Source organism: Microtus ochrogaster, unplaced genomic scaffold, assembly GCF_000317375.1.
Source record: "Microtus ochrogaster isolate Prairie Vole_2 unplaced genomic scaffold, MicOch1.0 UNK53, whole genome shotgun sequence".
Taxonomy (NCBI): Eukaryota; Metazoa; Chordata; class Mammalia; order Rodentia; family Cricetidae; genus Microtus; species Microtus ochrogaster.
In genome coordinates this window covers 441,469-454,005 of record NW_004949151.1, presented here as the reverse complement: position 1 = coordinate 454,005, position 12,537 = coordinate 441,469, and the positions used below count along the sequence as shown (strand labels likewise).

Below are 12,537 nucleotides of genomic sequence, written 5' to 3'. Positions count from 1 at the left end.
GGTTGTGAATTTATCATCAAAGCACTGATAATCATGCAGCCACTAGAAAAAGCAATGTGTTTGCCATGACCTTGATCATAATTCACCAACACTCCTGACTTATAACTTTTCAACACTATATCACCCTCCAAAAAAAAAATGATTTCAAGATCTTGGACCTCTGAATTTGTGTGTGTGTGTGTTTATCTGGAGGTTTTTCTGAACTACTTGGTACAAAAGCTTTCAACATCTGATGCCTCAAAAGTAGACTAGCATAAAACTAAAGGATGCAAAGCTGAAGAAGTCTTAGAGACTTTTTCTAGATAGAGGTGGCTAGAAATATGGATGGATCCCAATGAAACCCCCAGATATTCACCTTTTTAGTAACTACTTTATCTCTTAAATTTGCCCATTCCTTGTAGCTGCACCCATGGCACAGAAGTAATAGAGCAGGAAGGAAAGTCATCAAATTAAAATGAAGTTAGGGACACTGCGTCCTGGGCTGATCTCTCTAGTGGAAATGCCTGGTTGCCACAAAGCTTTCCAAGAAAGGGAAAGTGATGCAAGATGCTGAAATCTTCTTGGCCTTCTCAGAGCAGAACCGGAAATACTACAAAACTCCTAAAGAGTGCAAAATAGAGGAAGTGAGGTGGGTTAGTGATGTCAGGGCTGTTTGCCAACCTTGCATCTTGGCTATGGAGGCAAAATGAAAAGAAAAGTACCTTTTAATATTTAAAAAGAACAAAAGGTCAATTACAAAGAAGATTAGAATTGAAATTTTTCAGTAGTTTTAAAGTTTTATAAAATAAAATGCCTGAATTGAAATCCTGATTTAAGATATTTTCTGGAGAGTGGACAAGAGTAACATAGTTGTAAACTCAGCATGGAAGAAACAGGCAGGAGAATCAAGGATTCAAGTTTAGCCTGTGCTCCATAGCTGATACCTTGCCTTTAAAAAACAAATCAACCTCAATCAAAAGAGCCTTTCTGAGTACAGAGCTTTAGTCTGGTTGTGTAATGACTCAAAGTCTCTTCTTTGTTTCTGCTTTGGTGTTGTGTTTAACTATAAAATACAGGTTTTTAAATCTTTCTTCTCTTTATTTTATTTTAAGTGTTAATGTATGCAGGGAACCCAAAACATATTATGCAAGAAATTTTATGGCATTGACTACTAACCCTCTAATAAAATAGATAATAAGGGTTCCATATCAGAAGACTAAAAGCAGACCCAGAGCAGACCAGTACCCACACTCCTTGACAAACAAGGATACTGAAGTAAGTCCAGAGTGGCAACTGTGGAGCTTTGCTAACTGCGGGGTAAGAAATTAGTCCACTGAGAAGCTCAAGAGTCTAATCATGATAGAAGGTACTGCATTGGGCGCAGCAATTATACTGATTATCCACTACTATTCTCATTTTGCAGCTTCTATAACTATGGGTTAAAATATTATGGATTTTTTCAGATTATGAGCAGACAACGCAAAGCACAGAGCCTGGCTCAGTCAAAGGCACTGTGAAGAGGAGAGCGTAGAGCAGGCTCTGCCCACAGTGAGTACCAGACACTAGATTAGCAATAAACACCACCATTGCTCCCATGGAGACTAAATTATTAAACTTTCTTTTCATTCATTACAAACATATATATTAATGGATCGTTTTTAAAATCCAAGAAACATCTAAAAACACTGAAGATCTAAGTACAAGATAAAAGAATAACTTCAAATAAATGGGGGAATAAATTACAAAATAAACATAATTGGGACAATAACCCTTCATTTGGAAAGACAAGGTGCTAGTTTGATTCTCTCTTGCTGTGATAAACACCATGACCAAAAACAAAAGAAAAGGGTTGATTTGATCTAAGGGCTACAGTCCATCAACAATGAAAGCAAGGTAAGGCTTGAAGCAGAGACCAATGGAGGATGCTTACTGGCTTGCTTCCTATGGCTTACTCTGTTTTCTTTCTTATTCATTCTGGGAGGCTAGGCCTTCCCATATCAATCATTAATCAAAAGACTGCCCCCACAGACAAATTTGATAAAGGCAGTTCCGCAACCGAGGTTCCCAGGTCAAGTCAAGCAGACAAAAGCTAACCAACAGACTCCAATTTTTCTGTCATCCTGCCCCAGAAGGTCACTCCGCAGCAATACACATTCATGAATGGATAGCTGATGCCAGAGACTGCAGTTCAGGGACCATCTCTAGCATTATTAGCAGAGAAACATCTGTGAACATGTCACATACCTAAAAGCAGCACACTGAGGTGTGTTCTAGCCCGAGCACAAAGCAAGCTCTTCCTATGGCTGTGCTGCAACAGCCTTCTGCCATTGGTGATCTTTCTTCTTCCCCTTGAGAGACTTAGAAAGAGAAAGCACAATGTGAAAGGATTTCTATTTGAGAAACGAAAAAGGAAAAAAAGTAGCATTTTTAATCAAGATATTTTTATATTGGGATTAGTCTAAGGTTGACCTAAAGCTCAAAAATCATACAAGAAAATATTTTAAAATCAGGTATTTTAAATTACAATATTTACTCTAGAAAATGTATCAGAAATAAATATAAAAGTCAAGAAAATGTACTTGTAGTAAATAGGACTAAGGCTTAATATGTTTAATCACTAGCATGTACTTTTGAATCTATTCTTATTAAAAAGGACCAATCTAGCTTTTTAAACTATCAAAAAGCTCATATTTACAAAATAATGTAAATGCCCACCAATGAGCACATTTTCAATCTCACTAATGATCAAAGATAATAAAACAACACAGATTTTCACCTGCTTGTCAATTATTAATATGATTAATAATTAACAATTATTAATCTCCTTAGTGACACTTCACTAAGAAGATACAATTGGTACCTTCACATCATTATTCAAGAGTGCAAATTAGTTTCTGAAAAAGATTCTGAAAAAGAATCTGGCAAGCAGTGTCAAATTCAAAACATGTGTGCTTTCAAACATAGCAACTCCAGCACTAGGGGTATCTATGGAAATCACACTCAATGAGTTGTGTGCATTATTTAAAATAATGACAGATTTTAAGCAATTTATGCGTTGATCAAACTACTTTGTTTTGGTATTATGAAGTACTATCCACTTGCTTGGGAAGAATAGTGTGTCAGTATTTAGAACACTGTTCTTCATGTATTACTGCTGTATTGAAATGGAGTAGAAGACAATTTTATAGCATAATACAACTGACACATTTTTCTAATATTATCTTTAAAAACAAGAAAATCCATAGGAAAGGTTGGAGAGATTGCTCAGGGACCACAGGCTTTCAGCATGTAGGCACAGGGAGCACACACTGCTCTGACAGAGGAACTGAGTTCCTTCCCCAGGACTCACACTGGCATATACCTCGCAACTGCCTACAACTACAGTCCCAGGCTATCCAAGGTCCCCTGGCCTTCAGGACACCTGCACTCACATGCACACTCCCTCCCCCCTTCACATCACTAAAAATCTTTTTATAAAAAGTAAAAAGTTGGAAAAATATATTAAAGTTAACATGGTTATTTTTTCTTTTGTTTCCATAGTTTTTTTGTCAGTGAATCTTGTTTTATCTTTGTAATAATTACATGAAATAGCAAAAGAACATGTATTAAAATATAAAAATGTCCATCTTTTTAATAAGTTTGTAAACATTAGCTATAAAGGAACCTAAGGGTTTTTATAAAATAATGTTGATTTTATTTCTGCTATTGCAGAAAAATATATCAATCTCTTCAGTATTGTTTATTTGTAATTAAAATAAATTGTTCTAAAATTATCAAAATACAAAATACATGACCTAGCTTTTATAAATTATAGATCATTAGATAGGCTGATTTTTGTTTGAAGAAATATGGGTACCTCAGTGTTCATATCTAACATGTGCTATGAAATTAGCTGTTCCTAAAAATGTAGAAAATATCTTGGTATCTACAAATACCAAAATGTGATGACACATAATTTACTGAACAAATTATAATTTTAAAAAAGAAACTAAAGCAATATAAAAAAAACTCTGAAATTAACCACAAATTTTGTGGACCCCAACAGGTCTTTTGAAACATACAGAATAGTTGGATACTTTGCAATTAATTTTTCAGACTTTCAGGCCTGTTCTGGAAGCACACACCCTGAAAAAATGGTTTGCTATTTTAATCTCCAAGCTCACTCTTCCTCCTGGGAAGCTGCCAAAGCCATCACCAGCTGGCCTTGGGAACAGGGCTAAGTTAACAGCAGGTATTCCTTTTTGAACTGTTAGTAGATATTAAAAGGACTTGGTTGAGCTAATCTAAATTCATTACATTGGAATACATTGGCTATCTCCAAGAGAGTTTAAATTGCAGAGTCAAACTTAAAATATTTCCATGTTCTTCTCAATGATAACTTCTCTATTTTAAGTGCTCTAGTTTTTCTTAAGTGTGAATTGGAGATAGTGTCCAGCTCTCTCCTGTGTTGTCATTCTTTAGAAGCATTAAAGAAACCCAGATAAAAATCCGCACAGCAGCACAGTCTAGGTTAGACAAACCCCAATTCTTTACCTGTCTTCCTGGGCTGCATCCACAATATCAATGAAATTTACAGAGAATTGAATTAACAGATGTTAAAGTAAAAGCACATGATTGTTATAATGCTAATGAGACTATAAACTGGCCAACTGCTCTACAGGGCAATAAATAGCAACCTGCTAAATATCCTTCATGCACTTTGGAGTAGTAGTTCCAAATAACTGTTTATATTCAGCCAGTATTATTTGAGACACAACAGATTTGCTTGCTCAATATTTCCAAACATTGACCAGGTAGTATTCTAAGCCACAAAACACTCACTTGTCCACAAACATTAAAGCCACAGTAGATGCAAGCAGTCTTCGTACCCAGTGAGCCCCAGTGGTTTTCAATCAAAGTCTGAAAGGGTTATTTAGAATTGTTTCACAGAGGTGTTTCACAGCCCTGGTGTGTGATAGGTGGAAACACTACAAGCTAATAATGCCTACAAATTTCCAAAAAAATTAAAAAAAAATCTGCAGTGTCCAGATCTCCTTTTGAAAACTAATGCACCCACTCAATTTCTGAGACTATTATCTCTGACGTAGGGCTCAATGCTATGCCCCTAACTATAGACTGACACAGAGAACTGTCTTGCTTGGGATCAGAGCCCCACTAGGGGGGTATGAACAGATGATACCTGGATAATACATATACCTGACTTATATGCTTCAATTTGAGACAATCCTGTAGGATCTTCCTGCAGTGCTGACAGAGAGAATCATCTCCTGTGAGCACATGCCAGTAAAACTTCTGCACTTAATCTATGACAATGGCCACTAAGACACACTCCTTTTACTATGTCCTCAAACTCAAAGGGAGTGAGGAGAGTGCTGGAAGGGATAAGAATCATGTCCAAAATACAGATGAGGCTAGTTCAGCACTCACTGCACAAACCGTGAGAAGTCTGAGGAAAAAAAAGAACAAACCAGATCTGACAGCCTAAGTACCCGTGAGCTGGTTAGCCAAATGAGAATGACAAACATTTAGACCTGACTATATGAAAAAGTTAACTCATGATAAACCTGAGAATCACTAATCTCAGTCTGCGAGAGCAGCAGAAATGGAAAACTACTGAAATATTTCAGTTTGGGAAGCAACTGGAGTCTCTGTTGTCAATCTGTTTGAATCATTCATATTTAAGGTTCATGTTGAGAGGGAACAACCCTGGAAAGTTTTCTCTTGTAACAAGCAAGTGGAGCTGGGCAGTGGCTCATCAAGGACAGGCATCTACTGCCAAACCTGATGACCTGAGTTGTAACCCTGGAACACACATGGGAGCAGGGGAGGGCCAACTCCTACAAGCTTTCCTTTGACTCTTATTTACATACTAAAATGGAATATGATATATAATGTACAATAGGTATAGTAAATGTTAATTTAGGAACAGCTTGTAGGATATAGAAACTACTCAATAGAAATTTTAGAAAAGACAGAACATGAATAATGAAGCAGATCTTCATCTACAATGCATATGACTTTCTCTGGAGATCATGGCTAATTCTAAATACCCACTGTCCACAAAAGTAGTCCTCCTTATCCTCAGTATTCTCTTTCTGGGCATTTCTCAATCATGGAAAGCATGTCTCTTCCATAGCCAATTCTTCTACTTTTATTTTAAGGCAGTTCTTATAAACTAGTATATCTCTACTTTGTAATGTTTATACTTGCTGTCTCTTTGTTCTATTTCATAAGCAAAAATTTTCCCCATATTTTCCAGAAATAGTGTAGAAAGAACTAACACAGCTGAAAGTTCCAATCATGAGCTAACTACCCCTTCCTCTCCAAAACAGAAGAACAAAATATGAATGTTTGGGGAGACAAAAACATCATACTTGGAAAGCAAAATTAAGGCAAAAAATTAGTAAGATTTTATATTTTTTGCATAAAAGGAAAATTGCCTTTATCACACCGCCTTTCTTAATTTTCTCAGAATCAAAATTAGTACCATAAAAAAGAATAAAGCATACTGAATAAAATGAATTATTACCAAAGCCAAGGTGAACAAGATAATTTCTTCAAAGTCTCATTTGAAAAGAATTTGAAATTTTAATGTGGAAATACACAGAAGTCCTTTGAGTTTAATCTCAAAATATTATGCCAAATATTTAACATTCATTTTTACATCTTAAGAATAACAGCTTAACTGTATGTCCAAAAACAATCCTGAGAAGACTAATTTTTCTAACTTACAATAAAAGAATGGCCTGCTTTTTAAAGTCTGGACAAATGGACAAAATACTAGATTCTTATTTCTTCATGATATGAAGCATTTTTTGTCCAATACTTTCATAGGAAGTACTAAGTTGAATTTACTGTTAATAATTTGTTTCAATTTATTGTTCTTCTGCATAAAGAGACAGAAGAAAGAAGCCAAACCTCAAGACTTAATTTCTAAAAGTTCAACAGTTTGACAGTCACTATTGTGAGATCCCCTTCATCATATAAACTCTGGTTTTACATCAAAGAAAAACATTATATTATTTTCAACATCCTCTGATTCATCATCCACAATCTCTTCATATTGCACACAGCAATCATATGTTCAATTAAATTGGAAAAGCTAATAAGCTACATTTTGGGGAGTTGCAATATAGACCTTCTCCTGTGTGAAACACATGCCAGTTTATGAGTAAGCAACAGTTCAAAGGCTAAACTAAGTGAGGAGGGACAGCTTGGCTTGGTTGGTTTCTTGGTCATACAGCTTGCAATCTTTCTGTTCTGTCAAGGTAGCGGGGCATCATAATAGGGACAGATTGCTCCGTCAGCAGAGCGGCAGCAGCTTTCTCCAAAACTGAGATCTTTTCCAAATGTGCAAGCTCTAGCTAGGGCTAAGGTTATTTATTCAAATGCTAATAGAAGTTAATTTGGTCACCAGCTAAGTTGAATTTAGAAACTTTCTTTTCTCTCCCGCCTGAAAGATCTGGTCATACTCCTACATTCTTTTCCTGGGTGTTAGTTTCTGAACCAAATATTCTCTTGCAGGAAATTAACGCTCGACATTGATCTGTATGCTCGGCAAAGCATAATTCCACAAACACATTTAGAAAGGAGCAATGCTTTGATTTCTGTGTGAGCTCATTCTTCCCTCACAGGTCACTTCACTTTTGGTTTTTGTTTTCTGTTGTCATGCTCCCCCCCCACCACCACCATGTGTCACTTTGAAGGACAGTTAAGAAACAAAAAGACTAGACACCATATAATTGTAGAAATAGAGGTTTTTTTTGCTGGAAATTTCCACAAAGTCTGCTCAGTTATACCATAGCTTCCTATTGTCCTTGGTATAAAAATCAAAATTCCTTAGTTTAACATAGCAGTGGTCCACCATGTGCCCTCTACTGATGCTACCAAAGCCTTGTTTTCCCATTGAAGTCTGTCCTCCAAATCAGTGAATTTCTTCCCACTATAGGACACTCCATGTTTTTTCTTGTTTACATTTCTTCTTGTTTGAACACTCTAAAAGTGTCTCCATCTCCACCCAATACACATGTGCGTGCATGCATGCGCACGCACGCACACGCGCACACACACACACTCATTGCTGTATGACATTTTCCCCAAAACTGAAATATTCCCTCCAGAAAAGAAGGAGAAGCTCCTGTGACTCAGGAGGTAAATAAAAGTCCCATGTTTGGGAGGAGAAATAGTTGGAGGTTTTTGCAGCCCCTTCCTTTCCCAGCAGTAAAGAAAGGGATAAACAATTACAGCAGAAGAAGACTGATTAGTGGGGCTGCAGTTGTTTCACCAAAATGGATATTGGTGAGATCATCATTTTGAGAAGGGCTGGAGAGATGGCTCAGTGGTTAAGAGCATTGCCTGCTCTTCCAAAGGTCCTGAGTTCAATTCCCAGCAACCACATGGTGGCTCACAACCATCTGTGATGAGGTCTGGTGCCCTCTTCTGGCCTGCAGGCATACACACAGACAGAACATTGTACACATAATAAATAAATATTTAAAAAAAAAAAAAGAAATGTCCTGGGTTCTCTTTCTGGGGTGAGCAGAATTGTGTATGTGTGAGTGTACATGTGCATTCCGTGTGAATGAGAGTTGTGCATGTTCATGTGTGTGTGTGTGTTGTGTATCCCAGGAAAACTCTGTTACACAGCAAGAATTTATCATTGCCTGATAGAAATACATTGCCATCAAAAATAGAGTCTCAAAATATTTCTCTTACTAGGATATTAAAGAACCAAACATGCATTTAGAAATATTTGAATAGTTTCTGCAAAATGAATTTAAGGAAGGGAGTAATAAGTCTGCTTTGTGAATATACCAGACAGAAAACAGCCTGCGGGAATGTGTTCCTGGTAGAAAAGCAAGCACAGATGCAGCCCTAGAAAGGAGCCAGCTGTATCAAAATGAGGACCAGAGGCTGATGTTCACCAGTAAACTGTGTCACAGGACATTGGAAAGATAAGGGTTTCTATCAGAATCAACACGGTTTGCTTTGTTGAGAAAGTCTTGTAAACAAACTAGCATTACAGAATAGCACATTCCTGAAGTCCTAGCTTCGGAGTATTCTAGCAAGAGTATTCGAGCCCAAGAGTTTAAGACCAGCCTTGTTATACAACAAGACCCTGTCTCATTGTGTGAGTCAATGTATGTGTGTGAGGACGTGTGTGTGGTAGGTCAAACAATGTGTTCAGCAATTTTCTTAGTGTCGTTAATCTATATTACAGCTTGAAAATATTACAAAAAGAAAGAACAGAAAGGACCATAAAACGAGGAGGCTTTTAACTATATTCATAACTTCTTTTTTTGATCTCTCTTACTTCCAGCATACTATACTTAACTATGTGACCAAGTGCAAAATAATCTTCTTAATACTTGAAATGGAGGCAAGGGATTAGCATGTGTTTATAGCGTGGGAGTTGTGCCAAGCCAGAGGTTCCTAACTAAAGGTGACTCCCACCACCCCATTCTTTGAGTAGCATTTTTCAATCATAGTATTAATGGCTATACTTTGATATGAGCAAGCTATAGCCAACACTAATATGTGGAGATCATAGGTACTGCCGTATAGGCTGCAGCACGTGGGATGTCTCCCGTGGCACTCCACCTCATCGTGCACCACCACCTCCGTTAATGAATGACCTACTCTAAGGTATTCATGGTAATAATCTCTTACAGCTCCTTTGCCTCTAGCATTCTCTTGTTCTGTATTTTTAGGGTGACAAGAAATTATATTAACTTTTGACAGTTAATAATATGAGCAAAAATAGCTCCTTTAGTATCAACTTCTGGATCAATAACTATATAATTTATAAGAAAATAAAATAATTTTGTATAAACTCCAAAGTGGAAATATTTTAAGGCTCAAACTAATGTTTGCTTATATGTAATTATGATATCAGTTTTCCTATAAGTATCCTGTAAAATCTTTAATCTAATAAGAATAACTTTCCCTTCTACCTACATTTTATACAATATGCAGAAACTTATTTTCTGATTAAGTTAAAACACTAACTCAAAAGAAAATATATCTAGCTTTGTTCAGGGCTTTTCCTGATGCTTCATAGTTAGCAATATAGTCACCAGGACACAGATATGACGTTTTTAGTAGGAAAAAACTACCAAAGAATCCCATAAGCACAACAGTGTGTGCTTGGAATCCCAGCCTTCGATCTAATCTTGTTCTTTCAGCAGCACCTGCATGCTTGAAAAATAAAAATGAAAAGCTTTTTAGATCCCCAGAGTGGCCTTTGTCTTTATCCTTTACAGTAAAGTGGCCTTAGCCTGTGCGTACTTGGATATTGTTCTTGCGTATTCATCAAGGTCCTTAGGCTTTTTATCTTGTAATAGACATGGTAGCAGAAACCAGTTTATACATGCTTAGCATCACAGGAAAAACAAGTAATCAATGTTTTTATTTAAATTTAAACATGCAATAACTTCAATAAAAAATGAAGATTCCAAAAGCAATTATGGCTAACAGAGCTGGTAACAGATACGTTGCCATGTGTTTCAGTGGTCAACAAAGTCAAAATAAAACAGTAGTGGTACATGTACAAACCTAGTTTTGACCAACTAGTAGAATATAACACTTACTAGTGAAATCTCCAAAGTGCCAGAACTGCTTACATGCATTTGATTGCAAAGGCTCTGACACAGAGTGTGCACTTTAATATATACTGCCACTACCAAGAAAGATGATATAGAAATGATGCCAGAGTCTAGGACAGGAAATTGACAAGCATCAAGTCAATGAGTCAAATCCACTTGTTTTTGCTTCCATGAATCAGCCATATACCATATTGTTTAGGATTGTTAATGATGGTTTGGCCATGGTTTGTCCCCAACAGACTCAGGATGGAATCCTGATATCCAGTGGACCAAGTATTGAAATGTTGGATCTGCACAAAATGGGATATAAAAGATAATTAATAGGGTACATTCCTAAGAGGGGTGATAAATTTCTCACAAGGCTCAGGTACTTAATGATAGTGGGTTGTTCAGTCAGGTCAGGCAAACCATGTCCATGGCCCCCCTTTAGCAATTTTCTTTTCTGCTTCTCTACAATGTTATGATGCAGCCAAGGGGACCTAACCATAAATACCAACACCATGCTATATGGATCAGTTTATAGTTAAAATAAATTAAATCTCTCTTACTTCAAAAAGTATCCATCTCCATACAAAGATATAAAAAGAGTAAAGTTGAGTTTTTATGTCTGAAAACATATGACTATAAAGCCTAGGATACATATTATCCAGACATTCATATTTCTAAAGATCTGTTGCCTTAGAAAAAAAAAGGCAATGAATAGCGTCAGTCAGTGTACAAGTTCCTTCTGCATAAATATAGCATTTGTTTCCTACAGGGTTGTGATCCTAAAGGAAGATGAGGTGAACTGGTAAAGAAAAAAAAAACCAGCCAAGTCTTTGAAGATGATGGTGAAAAACAGTTCTTTCAAACGTTGGACTCTTGTCATTGAGAGCCACTGTCATGGATGGTATCTCTTCTGCAGCAAAATCACCTTGAAACCATTCTTGAGCAACCACATTGAGTTGTAGCTAAGAGAGAAAACACTGATAATGAATAGGTAGGTCTATTAGGACTGACTCTGGGCTCTGCCGTCAACAGCTGTGTGATCTTGACAACTCACTTCCTCTGAACTTCAGTTTGCTAACCTACAGGACAGATCTAAGTAGTAATATCCATATCCTGGTATCCAACATGCGCCATACAAAGACTAGATACTAAAAGCACCGGTAACGCCTGGAAACTGGCTGTTGTGCACACCAAACTGCATTGTTTGAAATGAGAAAAACCCTCAACTATTTCCTAAAGAAAAGCTAAAGCTCTCAAACAGAATTTCATAATTGACATGGGATCATTTTAGGATTAAGCCCTGTAAAACCTCATTCAGGTCACTACATATCCTGGTAATGGAGAAACAACAAAAGCAACAACAACAAAAAACCCACAGTCTTCCCCCACTTAACGGCTTTATGCAGAGTCGTCCTCACTGAAGACATAGGCAAAGCCAGGCCTATATACAGAAACGCCCTGGAAAGTTTGCGTTCAGAATCAGTTAGCAATGGTGCAGTCATGCAGTGTATGAGCCAACTCCTGGGACAGCAATATACAGCCTATGGTCTATCTCGGCTTTAAGCACCACCACGTGTGGGGTGTGAGTGTGAGCACCTAGATCAATGGGAGGCTGCTTGTCTATTTAGTACATACAAGAGTGCATAGAAGGAAAAAACGGAAAATGCCCAGACCTTATTCTATTTTCTATCACACTGGAATGCATTCCAGTCTTTTTTTTTTGGGGGGGGGGGGCGAGCCGGGTGGTTCGAGACAGGGTTTCTCTGTACAGCAGCCCTAGCTGTCCTGAAACTAGCTGTGAAGACCAGGTTGACCTTGAAGTCACAGAGATCCTCCTGCCTCTGTCTCACCAGTGCTGGGATTCAAGAAGTGCCCCACCACCGCCCAGCCAGACATTTATTGCATAATCTACTATATAAAATGTTATTATCTGGGAGATGTAAATCCGCATTTTTCCAACTGCTCT

At 37.3% G+C, this 12,537-nt stretch overlaps 1 pseudogene; it reads left to right on the top strand.

Annotated features, from left to right (window-relative positions):
- The first annotated feature begins 539 nt into the window (after positions 1 to 539).
- The window catches only part of LOC101983035, a 36,081-nt pseudogene continuing 24,083 nt past the window's right edge, over positions 540 to 12,537 (top strand).